The following is a 15,359-nucleotide window of genomic DNA, read 5'->3' as shown; positions in this document are numbered from 1 at the left end:
GGAATCAGAATGGAGAGATTTCCTCAAGGCCACAGGTGAATATCTTATATCTATTCATAGACAGACTCACACAGTTGAAATTTATTTACAGAATATATTACACGCCTTCCCGTATGGCACGAATGTATCCAAATAGAACAGACAAATGTCCTACTTGCGGATACTCACCAGGCGACTTAACCACTTCCCGACCACCTTCAGCCCATGTGGGCCGGAACGACCGCAATACGCCCATCGGCAGCGCTGCCGATGGGAGTGTTTAGCCGGCGATTGCGTCACTGGTGACGCGATCGCCCGCCGGGAATAGGCTCCGCCCACCCGCGACGTCAACCCGCCGGACGTTCGGAAGCACCGGCGGGTTGTTTAGCCTCAGATCGCTGCTCACAAAGTGTATAATACACTTTGTAATGTATACAAAGCGTATTATACAGGCTGCCTCCTGCCCTGGTGGTCCCAGTGATCGAGGGACCACCAGGGCAGGCTGCAGCCCATCCAGTATACATACACACACACACACACACACACACTGATCCTGTCCCCTGACTGCCCACAGCACCCATCAGACCCCCCCTGACCACCCCCTCAGACCCATGTTTGCCCCCAATCACCCCCCTAATCACCCATCAATCACTCCCTGTCACTATCTGTCAACGCTATTTCTTAGATTAGGCCCTAATCTGCCCCCTGGGGGCTCCTGATCACCCCCCCACCACACCCTCAGATCCTCCCCAGACCCCCCCACCCCAACGTGTACTGTATACATCTGTCCTCCCCTATAATCACCCACTGATCACCTGTCAATCACCCATCAATCACCCCCTGTCACTGCTACCCATCAGATCAGACCCTAACCTGCCCCTTGTGGGCATCTGATCACCCACCCACACCCTCAGATCGCCCGCAGACCCGCCGTCAGATCACCTCCCAAGTGCATTGTTTACATCTGTTCTCTCCCCTAAACACCCACTAATCACCCAGCAATCACCCCCTGTCGCCACATATCACTGCTACCCATCAGATCAGACCCTAATCTGCCCCTTGCGGGCACCCAATCACCCGCCCACACCCTCAGATTGCCTTCAGACCCCCCCCCCTTATTAATTTTCCAGTGCATTGCTTGCATATATTCTCCGCTGTAATCACCTACTGATCACCTATCAATCACCCCGCCACCCCCCGTCACTGCTACCCATCAGATCAGACCCTAATCTGCCCCTTGCGGGCACCCAAACACCCACCCACACCCTCAGATTGCCCTCAGACCACCCCTTATCACCTCCCCAGTGCATTATTTACATCTGTTCTACCCACTGATCACCCATCAATCACCCCCTGTCACCACCTATCACTGCTACCCATCATACCCATCAGATCAAAAACTCATCTGCCCCTTGCGGGCACCCAATCACCCGCCCACACCCTCAGATAGCCCTCAGACCCCCTCCGATCACCTCCCCAGTGCATCTATTCCCCCCTCTAATCACACCTTGAGACAACCATCAATCACCTCCTGTCACCCCCTAGCACACCTACCCATCAGATCAGGCCCTAATCTGCCCCCTGCGAGCTTCTGATCACCTGACCAAGCCCTCACCCGCCCCACCGCAGTGACAGAATTTTTTTTTCTGATCACTGCTGGTCTCTACGACTTAATTGTGGCTGAGACCAACCATTATGCCACACAATACGCAACCGCCAATCCAAGAAGCTACCATGCCCAGCCTTTTTGGTGGAAACCATTCCAAGTTTCCAAACGTAACATTTTTGGGGCCTTCTCCTAAACATGGGTCTAGTCAAAAAGAATGTATTGCGGTCTTATTGGTCTTCGCACCCAATATATCACATGCCCATGTTCTCTGCTGCCATGTCCAGGTCACGATTTGAGAACATCCTGCACTTCCTGCACTTCAGTGCCAATACAACCTGTCATCTAAGAGGCCACCCTGCTTACGACCGGTTCCAAAAAATTCAGCCACTCATAGACCACCTATCAAAATTTGCAGATGCTTATACCACTGAACAGTCATTTTGAGGCATTTGGTTTCCAGACTACTCCTCACGGTTTTGGGCCCCTAAAATGCCAGGGCAGTATAGGAACCCCACAAGTGACCCCATTTTAGAAAGAAGACACCCCAAGGTATTTCGTTAGGTGTATAATGAGTTCATAGAAGATTTTATTTTTTTGTCACAAGCTAGTGGAAAATGACACTTTGTGGGAAAAAAAAATCAATTTCCGCTAACTTGTGACAAAAAATAAAATCTTCTATGAACTCACCATACTACTAACGGAATACCTTGGGGTGTCTTCTTTCTAAAATGGGGTCACTTGTGGGGTTCCTATACTGCCCTGGCATTTTAGGGGCCCTAAACCGTGAGAAGTAGTCTAGAAATCAAATGCCTCAAAATGACCTGTGAAATCCTAAAGGCACTCATAGGACTTTGGGCCCTTTAGCGGACCTAGGCTGCAAAAGAAGTGTCATACATGTGGTATCGCCATACTCAGGAGAAGTAGTATAAAGTGTTTGGGGGTGTATTTTTACACATTTGGAAAGTAGACACCCCAAAGTATTCAGAGAGGGGCATGGTGAGTCCGTGGCAGATTTCATTCTTTTTTGTCACAAGTTAGCAGAAATTGAAACTTTTTTTTATTTATTTTTTTTGCCACAAAGTGTCATTTTCCACTAACTTGTGACAAAAAATAAAATCTTCTATGAACTCACTATGCCTCTTAGGCCTGGTGCACACCAGAGGAGTTTTTCTGAGCGTTTTGAGTTTTTAAATCTGCTGCTAATGTTATCCTATGTGTCTGTGCACACTGGAGCAATGAGGTTTTGTAAAAAATCCCATAGCATTACATTGGGAAGAGCTTTTGAAACCTCTAAAAGCTCTTCCCAATGTAATGATATGGGTTTTTTTTACAAAACCTCATTGCCCCAGTGTGCACAGACACATAGGATAACATTAGCAGCAGATTTAAAAACTCAGAACGCTCAGAAAAACTCCTCTGGTGTGCACCAGGCCTAAGGGCTGGTGCACACCGAGCGGCTTTTTGGGCGTTTTCAGATCCGCTTGCGGCTGCGGATCTGCTTGGTCAATGTATCTCAATGGGGTGGTGCACACCAGAGCGGCAGGCGTTTTGCAGAAACGAAAAATGCCTGGGTGAGGCATTTTTTGGATTTCGGATGCGTTTCTGCCTCAATGTTAAGTATAGGAAAAACGCAAACCGCTCTGAAAAACGGCACTTCAGAGCGGTTTTGCAGGCGTTTTTGTTACAGAAGCTGTTCAGTAACAGCTTTACTGTAACAATATATGAAATCTACTATACTGAAAACCGCAGCAGCAATCCGCAAAACGCTAGCAAAACGCCTCATAAAAATAAAAAAAAGCGTTTAAAAATCTGCTAGCGTTTTGCGGATCTGCTAGCGGGTTTTGGTGTGCACCAGCCCTAAGTGAATACTTTGGGATGTCTTCTTTCCAAAATGGGGTCATTTGGGAAGTATTTATACTATACTAGAATTTTAGCACCTCATGAAACATGACAGGTGCTCAGAAAAGTCAGAGATGCTTCAAAATGGGAAAATTCACTTTTTGCACCATAGTTTGTAAACGCTATAACTTTTACCCAAACCAATAAATATACGCTGAATGTTTTTTTTTTTAATCAAAGACATGTAGCACAATAAATTTGGACAAAAATGTATACAGAAATTTTACTTTATTTGACAAATTTTATCACAGAAAGTTAAAAAAATAATTTTTTTGTCAACATTCATGTCTTTTTTGATGAATATAATAAAAACTAAAAATCGCAGCAGCAATCAAATAGCACCAAAAGAAAGCTGTATTAGTGACAAGAAAAGGAGGTACAATTCATTTAGGTGGTAGGTTGTATGACCGAGCCATAAACTGTGAAAGCTGCAGTGGTCTGAATGGGAAAAAAAAAAGCTCTGGTCCTTAAAGGGAAGGTTCAAGCAAAATAAAAAAAATGAGTTTCACTTACCTGGGGCTTCTACCAGCCCCATGCAGCCATCCTGAGCCCTCGTAGTCACTCACTGCTGCTCCAGTCCCCCGCTGGCAGCTTGCCGACCTCAGGACCGCATTGCGTATATATTTACGCATTCCCGCTAGTGCAGGAACATTAACACATACATTTTTACGCGTTACTGGTTCAATGCGTACATTTTTACGCATTGAACCAGTAATGAATAAAATTGTATGTGTTAATGTTCCTGCACGAGCGGGAATGCGTAAAAATGTACGCAATGCGTCCCGCCGACCTCCGAGGTCGGCAAGCTGCCAGCGGGGGACTGGAGCAGCAGTGAGTGACTATGAGGGCTCAGGATGGCTGCATGGGGCTGGTAGAAGCCCCAGGTAAGTAAAACACATTTTTTTATTTTGCTTGGACCTTCCCTTTAAGGGGTGAAAAGACTGTGGTCCTTATGTGGTTAATACATATGGTATGGGGATGCCCTCAAATACAAAATTATTGGAACCAAGTTAACAAACTGCTTCAGAAATTATTATATTAATTAATATACTAAATTCTAGAAGCTTGATACTTCTCTGGGACATGCTATGTTACTTCACAAGGAAAACCATTATTCTTCACTGGATACAACATGATGCGCCAACAGTGGCAGAGTGAGTAAAAACAACTAACGCAGCACTGCCGCTATATAAATTGACATCTTCAACACAATTGCCCATTAAATTCAATAGAATCTGGATTCCATGACTGGATACTGTGTGATGCTCTAATTATTACTAATAATGCATCCTAGCAGGACAGACCGCGAGAGACAAAGTGGCTGGTGAGGGTGGATAGGGAGGGTTGGGTTGTGGGATTGTTCTTTTTTCTGTATGTGCTTTATTCTAAAGTTCAATAATACTTATTTGGGGGGGGGGGGGGGGGGGGAAAGATGAACATGCTAGTCTCTGCAGAACTCTTCACTGCCTAATCTGCATTTTTTGGTCCTGTGTGAGACCGTAAAGGAGTAGGAGCCCAGTCTCAGTTTTCAACCCTTGCAATTCATGGACCTACACCCTTGGATAACTAAGTCTTTCTCTGGTTGCTAAATAAATTGGCATGCTGGTAAATACTGACAATACACATCACATTGGGGTAGATGCACAAAACTGGTGTAATATTGCTGTGAACAACCAGACCATGGCAAGATCACTCTTACTATCAGCATTGTGTACCGCAAGGTACACTATAAGCGCAACCCATGATTTTGACTAGCATGACCATTGCTGTGGTAACACCCATTACTAGTGAGCGTTACCGTTAGTAGTGCACATTACTGTAGTAACAGTCAAGCAAATCAAGTACTGCGGGTTGCGCTAATAACATAATTTGCAGTACACAGTGCCGATAGTAAGGGATATATTGCCATGGGCTGCCGGAAATCTTACTGCAATTTGGTACATCTACCGCACTGTGTGCTAGCTGATTGCAACAATATTGGTCTGTTTTTGGTATGATACCAACCTCATCTTCATTTATCAACTATTTCTATCTTGGTGGTTTTAGATGTGTTTTAACGGCTGGTTCCATTTCATTAGATCGTTTCCAGCTCTGGCATTATCCTGAATTCATTGGCCTCTAAGTTATTGCTCATCTAGCTGCAAGTTTGTTTATCCTATGCAGAATACTGTGCTTGATCTTAACTGTAAGACCCCTTTAGACACAGACTGCCGGAGAGATACGTAGAGGGCGCACTTCTTTTGCACAGACTGGCTGAAACTACGGGACCCGGTACCGAAGAGGGAGAAGACTAAAGACGGCAGTGTGGAAGCGATCTGTGCGCATTAGGCTGGAGGAAGCCCTAGGTATGTATAAAACTTTTATTGGATTTAAGGCCGCTTGTCCTTCGCCATCTACCCGGGTGTCTCCTGTCACTTGCAAATTTAGCCCGAAAGCCTGGCTGAATCGCACTTCGTTGTGCATACGCGATCTGGTCAGGCTCGCTCCCTGTCTCGCTCCCTCTGCGGGAAGCATTCTGCGCTTCCGCAGTACTACTGTGCAGGCACAGAACGCTCCCAGGACCAGGAGTGCAAAGGGGGAGCACACATGGCTGGGCTACGCATGTGCGAAGAAGCGCGACACAGTCAGGCTTTCGGGTTGAATTGCAAGTGACAGGAACCACCCAGGGAGATGGCGAGGGACGAGTGGCTGCGAGGGGGCTTAAGGAAGCCCCAGGTAAGTATGGAACCTTAGACCCTTCTTGTCTCAGGTTCCCTTTAAAGGGAACCAAAACTGAAAGGGATATGGATTTTTCCTTTTAAACAATACCAGTTGCCTGACAGCCCTGCTGATCTCTTTAGGTGCAGTAGCGGCTTAACTACACACCTGAAACAAGCATGCAGCTAATGCAGTCTTACTTCGGTCAGAGCACCTGATCTGCATGCTTGTTGAAGGGCTGTGGCTGAAAGTATTAAACACAGGATCAGCAGGAGAGTCAGGCAACTGGTATTTTAAAAGGAAAACTCCACATCCTTCTCAGTTTAAGTTCCCTTTAAAGTGTACGTGAGACACAAAAAAAAAAAAAAATTATACATACCTAGGGCTTCCTCCAGCTGATCGCTTCCTCGCCGCCTTCCCAGGCCGCCTCGATCCTCCGTTAGGTGGCCCGGGAAATCCACTAGTTGGTTCAGGTGCTGTCCAGCCACACACGCATGAGGTTGGTCTGCACATGCCCGGTACGTCCCAACTAGGGGAATTATCAGGGCAGCTAGCGGAGGATCCAGGCAGCCCAGGAGGACGACGAGGGAGCAATCAGCCTGATCAGCTCAGCTATTTCCACTAAAGCCCAAGCGCGATGGTGGTAGTATGCATGTTCATGGAGACTACCCTTCGGGGGTCAAAAATCACAGGTTGGGAACAGGTATGTGAGCGGACATGTGACTGGAGAGCTCCTGCCTCGACGTCTGTTATCCTGTCCCATCCTCCTTACTTAGCTTTGCTGCCCTGCTGTACTTGCCTTGATCTTATTGCCTGCATTTCCGTGCATACTCCACTGCTCAAATGGGGCCCAAAATCAAAGATAAAGACAAGGAGAAAACCACATGCCCACTAGGCAGATTCAGGCTTCTGCTCCAAGATGGCACCCACCACGAGAACTCCTCCAACCCTGAGACTGCAAGGATCCAGGAAACCCTCAGCACACATTCCAAGCTACCCTCATGGATACTTTCACAATGAAAGTGAAGGAGGTGAAGGCGGACATATACAATACAATACAATACAATACAATAACATTTCTATAGCGCTTTTCTCCCATAGGACTCAAAGCGCTTAGGCTCTCTCACATTCAGTAATTGGTAGTAGAATGAAGTATTCATACAACAAAAGTTATATTTCTACAAATGCCAAACTGAACAGGTGGGTTTTCAGCAAGGCTTGGTGTACAGAGGCGCCAGAGTAGAATAAAAACGTTTAAAAACCGTCTAAAAGAGGGGGATGTTCAGGTGGACTTACCTCCCTCAAAAATATAAAACTCAATTGAGTCACAATATATCACAGAGGCGCTCACTTCTGCATCTAGACCCATTGAGTTATACTCCTGTTTGCCTGATGAAGCAGGACCACACCTGCGAAACGCGTTGCACTAAGTGGAGTTCAATAAAATATTTTTGTATTGATATATTGTGACTCAATTGAGTTTTATATTTTTGAGTGAGGTAAGTCCACCTGAACATCCCCCTCTTTTAGACGGTTTTTAAACGTTTTTATTCTACTCTGGCGCCTCTGTACACCAAGCCTTGCTGAAATCTTGAGTCCACCCTCGGTGGAGGGGTGCTACCCCGTTTCCTATCTACAGAGAGCGACATCTTAAAAACCTGAGTGGGGTCAGGTTCTAATACTCCCCACCTGCACTTGAAGTGGTTGCCTATGGGTAACCCATGTTTGTGAGTATATCTAAATATTTTGCTTTTAACCACAACCAACTTAACAATACTACACCATATCGGGCTCTCGATTTCTCTTTGTTCTTCCAAGCAAGGTGGGTTTTCAGTCTGGATTTAAACACGTCCAGGGATGGAGCTGTCCTGATCTGTTGAAGTAAGGAGTTCCAAAACGTAGTGGCAGCATGACCAAACGCTGTGGGATCAAAGGTTTCCAAGTGGACTCTAGGTATGACTAGATTATTAGAACCTGTGGATCTAAGACTGCGGGGATGGCTACGCAGCTGCAACATATCTTTCATGTATCCAGGGCCCAGATTATTCAGGGATTTAAATAACAGTAGGCCGATCTTGAATAGGACCCTCCATTCTATAGGTAGCCAGTGAAGGGAGTGCAGGACTGGCGTTATGTGGCAGTGACGGGGTTGGTTGGTTAGCAGTCTGACAGCAGTATTCTGTATCAGCTGTAGGCGGTACCAGACCTTTTTTGGAAGGCCAGTGTAGAGAGCATTACAGTAGTCCAGTCGGGATGTGATGAAGGCATGGAGACATTTGCTGAGGGCAGACAAGAGGAACCTGAGGGAGCGAGCAACCAGCACCGAACAGCTGATCTCACAGCTCGAGAATGACACTCGACATATTCCACGGAAGATCCACCTGATGAAGATAATCGACTGGTGGACACTTATAATTGCCTGCACTGCAATAACATCAGATTGGTTGGTCTGCCCGAAAAAGCCTAGGTTGATAAGCCCAAGCGCTTTCTTAAGCAACCACTCATTGATTCTTTACAGATATGTGGAGCATGCCCATTGTATGCTTGGGCAATTTCCCCTCCCTGGGGGCCCCCTTGTATTTTTATTGCCCGATTGTTGTACTTTAAAGATCAAGACACAGCACTTCACCTATACTGTACTGGGGACACCATACTACTTATACTGGGGGCACCTTACTACCTATACTGGTGACACCTTATTACCTAAACTGTGGGCACCTTACTACCTATGCTGGAAAAACCATACTACCTATACCGGGAGCACCTTACTACCTATACCGGGGACTCTTTACTCAAGAGTGGGCTACCTAGACTGGGGACATCTTTGGCTCCCTCTGGGGGGGTATCTATGCTGGGGGACACCTTTGGCTACCTATGGGGGGGGGAACCATGTCCCAAGATGGGCTTACAATCTAATCCTACCATCGTCATGGACTATCATATTATGTATTTACATAGCACGGACATCTTTTGCAGCACTTTACAGAGTACATAGTCCTGTCACTGACTGTACTCAGAGGAGATTACCAGCTAATCCTACCATAGTCATAGGCTAATATCCTACTATATTATTATTCTCATTGTATTTATGTAGGGTATTACTTTTTATAAAAAAAAAAAAAAAAAAAAGACAGTGAAGTTCATCTAAAGTTTTTCTGGGCAGGCCCATTCTTTGTGAATGACACTTATTACTTATTTCATTTACATTTGGGTCTGCCCATGACCTATCATGACTACGCCCATATTCCAGTGCATGGCCACGCCCCTTTTTGCTGCGCGCGCAATATATAGCAGGCATGCATAACAGCGAATCCAGCAACTGCAGCCCTGACAAAACAATTTCTGGAGCAGCCCCTGCTCCAGAATCTGATCTATTCTCCACCATAGTCATAGTCTAATGTTCTACCAAATTATTATGTAGTTATATAGCACTGACATCTGTGGTAATTAACAGAGTACATGGGTATGTTAACTTCAAATCGGGAGGAGTACTGATCTGGCTTAGATCAGGGCGTAGATTTCAATTCACAGACGCCGCTGTCTCCCCGCTGCAGCTCACTCACTCGTCTTTTTAAAGGGGATCTCTTGCATGTTCTAAAAAACAAAAACTGCCAATTACTTGGGGGTTCCATCGGCCCCCGCAGCTGTAATGTCCCATGCAGTCCTCCTCTAATGCTCCGTTCCCTGCTGCCGGCACCGATGTAATTTGTCTACAGAACCCCTTTAAAGAGACGACAAAGCGAGTGAGCTGTGGCGGGGGGAGACAGCGGTGAGATTGCTGGGAGCGACGAAAGCGGCGAGAACGCACGGTGTCTGTGAATTGAAATCTACTCCCTGATCTAAGCCAGATCAGCATTAAAATATGGCGTAGATTACAATTAGCATCTTCTTTAAGAGATTTGACCATTTTTTAGGTCTGAGTGCTGCAGGTCTCTAGAAAAGAGACCTGTCTTCACTCTGAGTTTCAGAGCTGCTGTTCTGGTGAGGAATTTGCTACCACTTGTCATGCAAATTGCTTAGCTGCTTCCTTTGATGGCTTGCAGTATAAATACCATTTCCTCCCAGAATTCCCTGCTGGTTATGAAGGTTTGTTCCTGCTAACGTTCCTGGAGTTTCAGCCCCTCTGCTGATTGTTGGTGAAGATTATAGTGTAGTTAATTATTGGGGAGTGCATCTTACATTCTCTATAGTGCAGTCAGGCTTTGTATTATTTGTACTGTTTATTCCTGTGCTGTTTTTGTCTGGTCCCTGCGATTGTACTGTCGCCTGCGGCGGCTGGCAGTAAGTCGTTTGGTCTCGTTCCTAGATCGCATTCGCCCTGGCAGTAGTGGCAGTGGATCTCCTTTGTCTGTCTTGGAGTATAACCTTAGCTGCGGTTGCTACTGGTTACTCCTTTAGTCTGTCTTGTCCAGCACGAACGCTTGCTGTTGTCTGGTGGGAGGCAACCGATTAGCAAGCGTTCACGTTATTTGTCTGTCGTCTTTGTTAGGCTCATTTGTTAGTCAGGGTTGGCGTGTTTTGTCTCTGTTGCGCTTCTTGTGCGGAGACCGCGCCATTAACATGTTTTGTCGCTGTTGCGCTTCTCGTGCGGCGACCACGTTTAGGTAGCTCGTTTGTTGTTTTCTTTGACGTTCAGATTGTGGTTCTTTGCTGTGCCTTTTCTTCTCAGTCACGTTCTGTCTCATTCAGTCTTGTGCCTCTATTAGCAATCGCCATTTTGGCGATTGCTTTCTCACTTTGGTTTTCGCTGTTGTATGTCAACCATCGCCGGGTGGCGACTGGATTGGTGGACATACATTCTGTCTCTGTGCTCACTCACTCTTTAGGGTTGCTGTGTCTTCCCTATTCAGTCACACTCTGTCTAATTCAGTCTTGTGTCTCTATTAGCAGTCGCCATTCTGGCGATTGCTTTCTCACTTTGGTTTTCACTGTTGTATGTCAACAGTCGCCGGGTGGCGACTAGATTGGTGGACATACTTACATTCTGTCTCTGTGCTCACTCTCTCTTTAGGCGTTATCTTGCCCTGTGTTGTTTCACCTCGTACAATTTCCAGCTGGCATCTGTGGCAGTGCAGAAGGTTCCTTCCTCTGCACTCCACAGCTCCATCTGCCAGTGGGAATTCCTCTCTACAGGTGCATTGCACCAAAGCTGGGTTCTGTTATTTAAACACTTGTGGAGGATTTCCGCAGTGTCAGCGCGCATCTTGTGCGCTGACCACGGAGATAATTCCTCAATCGTTACATGAACCCTTGGATTTAATAACTAGTTGAACCTCCTATGGCAGCAATAACTACAACCAAATGTTTCCTGTAGTTGCAGATCAGACGTGCATAACGGTGACAATTCCTCTTTACAGAACTGTTTCAGTTCAGGAGTATTTTTTGATGTCCGGTGTAAATCGCTTTCTTGAGGGCATGCCATTGCATCTCAATCGGGTTGAGGTCAGTACTCTGACTGGGCCACTGCAGAAGGCGTATTTTCTTCTGTTTAAGCCATTCTGTTGTTGATTTTCTTCTATGCTTTGGGTTGTTATCTTGTTGCAACACCCAACTTCTGCTGAGCTTCAGCTGGTGGACAGATGGCCTCAACTTCTCCTGCAAAATGTTTTGATAAACTTGGGAATTCATTTTTCCTTTAATAGCAATCCGTCCAGACCCTAACGCAGCAAAGCCCCAAACCATGATTCCCCCACCACCATACTTCACAGTTGTGATGAGGTTTTGATGTTGGTGTTCTGTGCCTCGTTTTCTCCGCACATGAGTGCTTTTTCCTAACAACTCAACTTTGGTTTCATCTGTCCAATGAACATTTTGCCAGTGCTGCTGTGGAACATCCAGGTGCGCTTTTGCAAACTTTAAACGTGCATTAATGATTTTTTTTGGGACAGCAGTGGCTTCCTCTGTGTTATTCTCCCATGAACATATGCCAGAGACTTTTGTAAGTCTTTATTTGACACTCTAGGATTTTTCTTCACTTCAATGAGCATTCTGCATTGTGCTCTTGCAGTCATTTACAGGACACCACTCCTATGAAGAGTAGCAGCAGTGCTGAACTTTCTTCATTTATAGATAATTTCTCTTACCCTCGACTGATGAACAGCAAGGCTTTTGGAGATACTTTTATAACCCTTTCCAGTTTTATGCAAGTCAAAAAGTCTTAATCGTAGGTCTTCTGAGAGTGTGTGTATAGGGCAGGACAGCTGTAACCAACACCTCCAATCTCAGTTCATTGATTGGACTCTCTACAATGGGTCAGCTCATTAAGCACTTGGGTGTGCTAGTTTCAAAGTCCCCTCATAATTTTCCAGAAGGCCCTTGCTTCAAACGCTTGCAAGTAAGTTGAACGCTTGGGAAAAATTACCCCTCAGTGTAGTGAGAAGAGCTAAATGCTGTGTAAAATTTATATACTGGCCAAAATACTTTATGTAACCTTGCATGCTCCAGTTTCCTTTTACCTGCAACTTTCGCTAATCTTATTACTGAACTAACCCAATATCTCTGGGCCAAGCAGCGGTGTCAAAAACCTGTGCGGTTCTTGCCTTTTTCATGATTGCTAACTCAGTAAAGGACCAGCCTTTAAAGCATTGCTATCATATAAATCTGGCATAGCGGGGTCTGAACCCTCTATAACAGTACTTATAGATTGACGGTGTACCTTGAAATGAATCAGAGCACTCAGTATATGATTTTATATAAAAATTGTATTTTCTTATCATACAGCATATATACAAAATATGAACAGTTCCAAGTAGTGTTTCCTTCTAACAGTATTCCATCTCATCAAGGCGTTATAGCCAAGCAATCATAACAGTTGTGTTATGTAGAATAGGATCAAAAGTAGTCTCATCTGTATTAATAGCTGTGTAAAACTTGTAGTAATCCTCTTAAAGAAATAGCATAAAAAATAGCTTCTAAAAAAAACTTCTTGCTAACATCTTAACAGAACTTAATGCTGAAAAATTAATAAAGTACATCACCAGAATATTAAGCATATTTCCCCTTCTCTGTCATCTCTTCAGCATCTAGAACCACGTATGGGAAGGTAGCGTCTGTCTTGTGTGTCTTCTCAGGAGATTGGTAGGCTTAGTGCAAACTATGAGCTTTCAGCTCCTACTTTTATAGTGATTGAAACTTACGGGCGTAGCTCGCTATCTTTGACATTTAAAATAACCATAACATTTTTGTTTATAAACTCCTTAACCACTTGCCGACCGCACGCTTATACCGTGCGTCGGCAAAGTGGCAGCTGCAGGACCAGCGACGCAGTACTGCGTCGCCAGCTGCAGGCTGATTAATCAGGAAGCAGCCGCTCGCGCGAGCGGCTGCTTCCTGTCAAATCACGGCGGGGGGCTCCGTGAATAGCCTGCGGGCCGCCGATGGCGGCTCGCAGGCTAAATGTAAACACAAGCGGAAATAATCCGCTTTGTTTACATTTGTACGGCGCTGCTGCGCAGCAGCGCCGTAAGGCAGATCGGCGATCCCCGGCCAATCAGCGGCCGGGGATCGCCGCCATGTGACAGGGGACGTCCTGTCTCTGGCTGCACAGGACGGATAGCGTCCTTTGCAGCCCGGATCACCGGGGGGAGAGGTAGGAGAGGGAGGGGGGTGAATGTCGCCGCGGAGGGGGGCTTTGAGGTGCCCCCCCCCCCGCAACTAGCCTGCATGCAGGAGCGATCAGACCCCCCTTGCACATCATCCCCATAGGGGGGAAAAAAGGGGGGCGATCTGATCGCTCTGCGTGCACCCTGATCTGTGCTGGGGGCTGCAGAGCCCACCCAGCACAGATCACAACAAACAGCGCTGGTCCTTAAGGGGGGGTAAAGGGTGGGTCCTTAAGTGGTTAATTACCTTATTTTGTGAAAATTAACGTCATTTGGAGTGTTTGACATTTGATTAATAGGTCATATTTGACGCAGTTAATTAAAAATGGACGTCACCAGCCATCTTGTCTGCTGGTTGACTTATTTGACCCAGACATTGGGACTTTCAAACATTAAACAAGGTCATTCATGACGCATTTCTGATAATGTGTCCTTCTGCTAATTAGTTTGGAATGTGACTGTCCTTTTCCAAAAATAAAACTGGTCATTTTGACCAAGTAAAAAGTCTACAGCAATTTAGATGCTTATTGAGGTACACAGGGCTTCTAATATACTCATTTAAATATAAAACTTATATAATTCTTCTTAAAACAATCATATAAGATATAATTGCATATTAAAACTTAATAATATAAAAGCATGTTCTATATATTTGTCTTTTTGATGAAGAAATAAATATAATATTTTCACCCGGCAGATGTCATCATGTAAATATCAAGCTGTATTAATAATATTAATTTTATAAGACTATGAAACCGCCAGGTGGCATAATTGTCCTAAATACGGGACAACAGAAAAAACATTGTAAAGTTGTTGAAATTCCAAAGGACTTTTATAGTCAAAACAACTTTGTGGAACACAACTAATATGTTTTGAAACGTTCGCTGCAGAATCCAGCATTTAAATGTATTTCAGGCTGCTTACACACTAAGACGTTACAGGCGCACGTTAGTGCGCCTGTAACGCTCCCCCAACGCACAGCAATGTAACACAAGTGGGCTGTTCACACAGCCCACGTTGCGTTACATGTAACGCTGCATGTTCTCCGGAAAGTGCAGCATGCTACGGCGTTGGAGCGGCTATAGCCGCGTTAGACTGTTTGCACATGCGCAGTGGGGGCGGAGAGGAGGCGGGGAGAGCCAGCTACAGTAGCCGCGCACATGGCTACTTAATATTCACTGCACTGGCGGCCGCTGATTGGCCGGCGGGACCACGTGATGCGGAGTGTCTCGCTCCGCATCACGTGGTCCCGCTGGCCAATCAGCGCCACTCTGGGAGACATTATAGGAATCGAGCCGCCTGACGCGGCTCACTCTACCGTCCTCACTTGCAGCACCATACGTTGTGTTAGGTGCACGTTATGCGTCTTGGTGTGCAAGTAGCCTTAAAGTATTAAATTATATTATATAGGGTTTAACAATTATTTCTTTCTTTGGAACGACTGTATTGATTATTAATATTAAGATTAATAATATTTATATGTAATTATTGAGAAAATGTATATATGTGATTGCTGCAGTAACGTAAATTTTAAACTTCTTATTTTCAGTCTTCACACAGTACATTAATCTACA

General features: G+C 45.4%; 1 protein-coding gene across 7 annotated transcripts in view; it reads right to left on the bottom strand.

Annotated features, from left to right (window-relative positions):
• LOC137521286 (CMP-N-acetylneuraminate-beta-galactosamide-alpha-2,3-sialyltransferase 4-like) overlaps positions 1-15,359 on the bottom strand; it is a 696,719-nt gene that overhangs the window by 443,600 nt on the left and 237,760 nt on the right. The gene's annotated exons all lie outside the window — the stretch shown is intronic.

This window comes from Hyperolius riggenbachi, chromosome 6 (assembly GCF_040937935.1).
Source record: "Hyperolius riggenbachi isolate aHypRig1 chromosome 6, aHypRig1.pri, whole genome shotgun sequence".
NCBI lineage: Eukaryota > Metazoa > Chordata > Amphibia > Anura > Hyperoliidae > Hyperolius > Hyperolius riggenbachi.
The sequence above is the reverse complement of the archived record's forward strand: the minus strand, read 5'-3'. Positions and strand labels throughout refer to the sequence as shown.